The sequence below is a fragment of the Nestor notabilis genome, unplaced genomic scaffold (assembly GCF_000696875.1).
Source record: "Nestor notabilis isolate BGI_N333 unplaced genomic scaffold, ASM69687v1 scaffold15177, whole genome shotgun sequence".
Lineage (NCBI taxonomy): Eukaryota > Metazoa > Chordata > Aves > Psittaciformes > Psittacidae > Nestor > Nestor notabilis.
In genome coordinates this window covers 17503-22670 of record NW_009937115.1, presented here as the reverse complement: position 1 = coordinate 22670, position 5168 = coordinate 17503, and the positions used below count along the sequence as shown (strand labels likewise).

The window sequence follows — 5168 nt, the reverse complement described above, 5'->3', positions numbered from 1 at the left end:
GCGTCCGTCCCTTGCCGGCTGTGAGTTTGGGCTAAATCCAGGAAATCGCGGCAAGCCTGGAGGGGAGGAAGGGACGGATCAGCACCAGCACAGCCCTCGAGCCTGGGAGCTCGCTGTGGAGCCAGCACCAGCACGTGGCGACTCCAGAACTGGCTTCCCATCACCTCTTCCCCCAGGTCGCTGGTCTTCCCAAACGCCACCCCAGAGCTCCGCAGTCACCCATACCCATGGGGCGAAGGACAGTTCAGCTCTGACCATCCAAACATCAACCATGACCAAGGAGTTGCACCATGGACAATGCCCAGAGTCCATGAAGCCTCAGTGATGTTCCTCCTCCCACAGCCATCCATGAGCACAGCCCCTCAGCCTGTTCCTGTCCCCAGCCCCAGCCCTGGTCCCCCGGAGCCCAAGATGGGCTCACACAAACCTCAGCCTTTCGTGGATACCCTGAAACCTCAAGCAGTCACATCCACCAGTCCTGCAGCTGAGGCAAAAGTGAACAGGACAATGGTCTCCAGGGTGACAGCCACAAACAGCAGAGAATGCTCATGCTGGGAAGCAGCCCTTTGCTCCAAGGAGGCAGAGAGGGAGGATGCCCAGCTCCTCCCAGAGCCACACAGCCCAGCACACAGTAAAGGGCCTGGCCTGGCCCCCATAACACGTTCACCATGGCCAAAAGCCCTCTCCTCTCCACAATGGGCCCTTGGAACCCAGCAGCCACAGGGACACATGCAGACACACTGGGCACAAGGGAAGGAGAGCTCACGGGATGCCTTGGAAGTCTTCTTTAGATAAAACACTGCCTCTAAAATCCAAAACTATTCAAAAGGACTAAACCCAGAGAGCTCAGGATGTCTGACAGACTTTATCCATGCCCAGGACTCGGAGCCTTTCTGTTTCCATCTACTTGGGTTTCATGTGTGATTTATTCAGCTCTTCTTGGCAGGTTACTCTACATTTGGGCTGCAAGTGGCACCTGAGTATCGAGGTATCTCCGGGTCAAGCAACCAGTTCAGGGCCTCAGCCTCCATGACCAGGATTTGTCCAAGAAAGGCTCCAATGCACCAGTTCTTCATCAAACCAGGAGCTCCCTAGTGCCAGAGGGTCAGATCAATGAAGGACAAACACAATGAGTTTGGGTCTGTTCTCTGGGGAAGAAAAATCAGGTTCACCCATCCTGTTTAAAAGCTGTTCTGCTTTGTCTTCATCTCTGCACCTTTCTGCTTCCCAATACCTGCAGCACAGAAGGACCTGACCCAGCACCTGTGTCATCTCCATCCCTCACTGCTCCTGCCTGCTCTCACCATTCCATGATTCTCCCTGTCCCCCACCCCATGTGTGGGGTTCTGCAGGCTCATTCCCACATCAAAGTGCCCGGGTGGATTTAAACCACACTCTTGCAAACCTGCTGGTTTTTCCAAGATGGACAGGTATGTGGAGCATCCCAAGGGTGAGCTCCAACACACATCAGTCTGCAGCAACATTAAGGCTCCCTAATGAGACACTATCAGGTGAAGACTTGCCAGGCAGGAATGATTCAGCCCAAAAGCCTGTGCAAGGTCTGCAACATGGGTTTGACCTGCAGCATCAGCTTCTCAGCCTCCTGCTTTCCATTTCTGGCCATCAGAGACTCCAGTGGTGCTGTCACACCAAGAGAGACACCTGGAATCCCCCCGTGTGCTGGGCTGCACCCCCAGAGCATGAGCAGCAGGTTGAGGGAGGGGATTCCCTCCCTCTGCTGCACTCTGGGGGAGACCCCACTTGCAGCACTCTGTGCAGTTCTGGTGTTCCAGAATAGGACATGGGACTCTTGGAGCAAGTCCAGAGGAGGCCACAAGGATCATCAGGGGCTGGAGCAGCTCCCGTATGGAGACAGGCTGAGAACATTAGGGCTGTTCAGCCTGGAGAAGAGAAGCTGCGTGGAGATCTCAGAGCAGCTTCCAGTGTCTGAAGGGGGCTGCAAGGGATCCAGAGAGGGCCTGTGGTGATAGAACTGTAGGGACAGGACAAGGGCAATGGCTTTAACCTGCCAGAGGGGAGATTGAGATGAGCTCTGAGGCAGAAGCTCTTCCCTGTGAGGGTCCTGAGGTGCTGGCTCGGGGTGCCCATAGAAGCTGTGGCTGCCCCATCCCTGGCAGTGTTCAAGGCCAGCTTGGACCCAGGTTCTTGGAGCAACCTGCTCTAGTGGAAGGTGTCCCTGCCTGTGGCAGGGGTTAGAGCTGGAGGAGCTTTAAGGTCCCTTCCAACCCAGACTTGTAATTCTACCTGCCTGGCTCTAGAACTACTCCGCTGTGAGCACCACGCTGCTCTCTGGAAACAATTCCATTCCTCTCCCTGGCCCAGAAAGTCCCATCAGCAGCCACCCATGGCCACAAAGCCCAGGGCAGACCCTGCCTTGATGGCTTCATCCCCACCTGCAAGCTGAAGCCTCCCCTCAGTTAAAACAACCCCAGTCCCAAGCTGGATTCTTTCATTACACTGATGCATTGCACTAAGAGGATGACACCACAAGGGCAAGTAACAAGATAGTGGCCGTGCCCTTCCCAGCCCAGAAAAGCTCATTATCTGCTCCCAAGGTCTCTCCCTGCAGGCAGCAGGCACAGAATTATCCATGCTGGCACAACTCACTGGCACTGAGGATGGAAATTCTGGCTGTCCCCAACTCAGAAGGCTTTGAAACGATGCTCTAGCAGACCACCTCTTACCCTCCTGCGACTCACGATATGCTGGAAGGTGTAATGGTAAATTGGAGGAAGAGGAGGTAAGGAGAAGAGGCAGGAGAAGGCAGCTGGAGCTGGGGGACATGGAGGAGAAATGGCTCCATCAGTCGAAGGGAATCAATGTCCTAATTAAAAACCACAGCAGATCAAACCTCGGATCCTCTCACCCCGAGGATGCCGAACTTCACAGAGGATCCTTGCTGTATCCCACAGGGAAATGTGCACCCACAGGCTTCATTCATATTAATCCAAGCGATGGAGAAGTGGCTCCATGGAGCATGAGGAGATGTTGGGCAGACCAGCCCAAGCAAGGGATGCCAAGGATGGCAACAGGAGAATATCCTGCAAGCAAGACCCCCAGGCCCAGGTCCTCAGCTTCCAGCTCCAGCTCCAGCAGCAGCCAAGCAAATTGAAGTTATTCAGTTGGTTTTACACCTCCTTCAGCCAGACAGTGCGGAGGTTCACAGGGATGCTCACCAGAGGGGACAGCAGCACTGGGGAGGGCTCAGGGTGTATTTTATCACCATTCCTGAGCTAAAACATGCCCCAGACCCCAGCATGGAACAGCAGCAGCACCATGAGCTCCAAGGGGCTGCTGGGACCTGGGGCTGAGTAGTTCAGACATGAGCATCTCCCCCGGAGAGGTGAATACTGAAGAGAAATGCGTCCCAGCCCTTAGCTCGGGCTCTGCTGTCTGGTTTTCCCAGCCCCTGGGCTGCTGGTGTGGTCCATGAGGAGCCGGGTCTCAGCCTGAGACACCTCAGCCACGTCTTGGCTCCATCCAAAGACAAGCCTTGAGATGCAGGATGAAGCCCCCAGATGCTCCACACCAGAGCCAGCAGCCAGCATGACACTACTGCTGTGTGCGGAGGGGAGCCTGATGCTCCCAAGGAAACAAATCCAGAAGGAAAATGTCCATACCCCAGCCTGGTTTGGGCTGGAAGGTACATGAAAGCCCATCCAGTTCCAACTCCCTGCCACGGGCAGCAACACCTTCCACTAGAGCAGGTTACCCCAAGCCCCTGTGTCCAACCTGGCCTTGAACACTGCTAGGGATGGGGCAGCCAAAGCGTCTGTGTTGGAACTGGATGAGATTTAAGATCCCTTCCAAAACTTCTGGAATTCTATGGTTCTATGATGCTGGCACAGGGACATGCAGCCCTCACTGCCCCAACCACAGCAGCAGTGCCCTGGGATCCCCAGCCATGCTCCTGCCATGCTCAAAGCAGTACCAAGAGTGATGCTGCTGCACCTCGACCCACTGGGGCAGCCAAGGAGGACTCACTGCAGCAAGGGATGGCATGACAAGGTCCCAGGGAAGGAGACAAATCCCTTCATGCCCCTCCTCTGCCACGTCCTGATTCTGGATGGGTTCAGTTCCTCTGCACCATGCCGGGATGAACTCGGCTCCACTCCCTTCCTGTGCCACTGACCCTGCCACAGCAGCTCAGCCAGTGCTCAGGACCTGGGCTCAAAGCAGCCACAAGCAGCTCACCCTCAATGTCCCCATGCCACATGGTTCAGGAGGAGCCAGGGGGCCCAGGAGCTGCTGGCTGTCACCCCAGCACCCACCTTACCTCAAACAGAGGCTGGCAGCACCCAGGAGGAGCCTGGACCTTCTGCTTCACCGCTCACAGGCATCACTGCTTCCCACCTCCACTGGGGTTGTGTGGTGTCATCCCTAGCAGCAGCAGACCTTGCAAATCCCTCGGGATCAAGGCTGGGAGCTGTTTCCAGCAGCAGCAGCCATTGCTCTGCAGGTGGCCGAGGAGCAAAGGTGTGATGGCCCCAGTCAGTGACACTAAGGGATGTGAGTGACTCCCCTGGACCACTCCTGGTACGGATTAGGGTGAGGGCAGGAGACATGAATGCAGCCGGAACTCCAGCATCCCAGGTCATGGCTCCTTCACTTCACTCATCCCCCCGGCTCACTGCTCCAAAGCTGCAACCAACTGCACACCTCAAATCCAGCTTATAGAAACCTTACGGAGCAGCAGCTAAATTTAGTCACAGCTGAGCCTGATCCAGGCTGTAAGACACAGCCCCAAATCCACGCTGCTGCCGCAGGGACATGGACCATCCTCACAAGGGTCAGAGGAACCTGCCACAAGGAGAGCGCAGGGCCCAGTCTGCAGCAGGGAAGCAGGAGATGATCGAGTCCCCAGTGAGCTCTGTGGCTGGGGGTCGAGGCTATGGGCATCTGAAGATGCAGCCTTTGCACAGACATCCCATCATCTGCAGAGCACATTACCCACCCCACAGCTCCCCAGCAGCAAAAAGAAGACAAAGTCACACCCCATATGCCCATGTCCCCCCTGAGCCATCACTGCCATGACACAGCTGCTGCAGTTTCATGGAATCAGGGAATGGTTTGGGTTGAAGAGACCTCAAAGCTCATCCAGCTCCAACCCCTGCCATCGGCAGGGGGCGGCTCCCCCAAGGCACGTA

General features: G+C 56.0%; 1 protein-coding gene across 1 annotated transcript in view; it reads right to left on the bottom strand.

Annotated features, from left to right (window-relative positions):
• Nucleotides 1–5168, bottom strand: part of OSBP2 (oxysterol binding protein 2) — a gene marked incomplete at its 5' end in the record, with an annotated part of 27448 nt that overhangs the window by 12504 nt on the left and 9776 nt on the right.